Source organism: Echinops telfairi, unplaced genomic scaffold (genome assembly GCF_000313985.2).
Source record: "Echinops telfairi isolate 266 unplaced genomic scaffold, ASM31398v2 ScPeMD7_5;HRSCAF=22, whole genome shotgun sequence".
Classification (NCBI taxonomy): domain Eukaryota; kingdom Metazoa; phylum Chordata; class Mammalia; order Afrosoricida; family Tenrecidae; genus Echinops; species Echinops telfairi.
Window position 1 is genome coordinate 4,903,886 of NW_022103901.1, and position 1,426 is coordinate 4,905,311.

General features: G+C 44.5%; 1 pseudogene; it reads left to right on the plus strand.

Moving 5' to 3' along the window:
* Nucleotides 1-336: 336 nt before the first annotated feature.
* On the plus strand, nucleotides 337-656 carry LOC105978897 (annotated as a pseudogene).
* Nucleotides 657-1,426: the final 770 nt, after the last annotated feature.

A 1,426-nucleotide genomic window follows, 5' to 3' on the forward strand; every position in this document is an offset into this window, starting at 1 on the left:
CACACAGCTAGCTCAGTGCACCAGTTTTTGGCAAACAAAAAGCCAGCACGCCTCTCTTGTCCCACACACCTGACTCACTTGACCTTGCTCCATACGCCTTCTTGTTTGCTCCCTTGAATGCAGAGGGGCGTGAAAGGGCAGCGAGTTGACAACAGAGAAGAGGTGAGGAAAAAAACAAGGGAGGTGCTCTCAGTCTTGTGTTAGTCCGGGTAGACTAGAAGAACAAATCCATAAAGATGGAGAATAGCCCTTTCCGGTTAGGCACGAGCGGCGTGAGGCGAGGATCGCAGACTCTCGGGTTCCTGTTTCCACTGCGTAGACCCTATCTCTGCAAAGATGGTCAATGTACCCCAAACCCGAAGAAGTTCTGTAAGAATTACGGCAAGCATCAACCTCACAAAGTGACCCAGTATAAGAAGGGCAAGGATTCCCTGTACGCGCAAGGAAAGAGGCGCTGCGATCAGAAGCAGAGTGGCTATGGTGGGCAGACAAAGCCAACTTTCCGGAAGAAGGCTAAAGCCACAAGGAAGATCATGCTGGGGCTTGAATGCGTTGAGCCTAACTGCAGGTCCAAGAGGATGCTGGCCATTAAAAGATGCAAGCATCCTGAACTGGGAGGGGATAAGAAGAGAAAGGGCCAAGTGATCCAGGTCTAAGCCTTGTTTTATCTTGTAAATTTGAAAAGGTGTTGAATCGATATTAGAATTATCTGTAAGAAAATATAGTTACATTCTTACTCGGAAAAAAAAAGATAGAGAATAGATGTTTGTTGGGGCCATGGTCTAAGGCAAGGCGACCATTGGACACCCTGGTGAGGCTAAGAGAGGCAGCCCACATTGGGTTGACCAGAACCCGACCAGATGAAGAGATTGTTGAGCCTGTGAACTGGTGCACATTGCTGTTGACTTTAGGGATGGCCTATCCTGATTTGACTTTGCTTATGGATGCAGATTTCACAAGGTTCCAACTGGAATGAAGAGTCTACACATCGAAAAATATGATTGTCTCCTTAGAGCACTGGGTTGATGTAAGTGGGCAGTATAGAAATTGGATACCCAAAGGGGGGAACAAAGACATGAAGTGGTTGGCTTACAAACTTTCCTAGGTGGGGGAATATAGTCATAGGATTATCGGACTAAGGATAGGTGTTACTTAACTGCAATTGTTAGGTATAGGATATTTTTGTTTTGTTCACTTACAGAATATTATGTTTAAATGAGGGTGGCACATATTGAATTGCATGCATTTTCATTTTATCCTGTTAGGTAAAGATATTAATTTATTATTGTTTGAAAATTATTTACGGCTAAAGAGTTATGTGAAAGTGTTAGATTGACCAGGGGTGGTCTGTGGTAGTCACCTAATCTGGTGTCAATTTAAGGATTAAGAGTGTAGGGGTGGAGTCTAGGCTGTCAATCTGGAGATA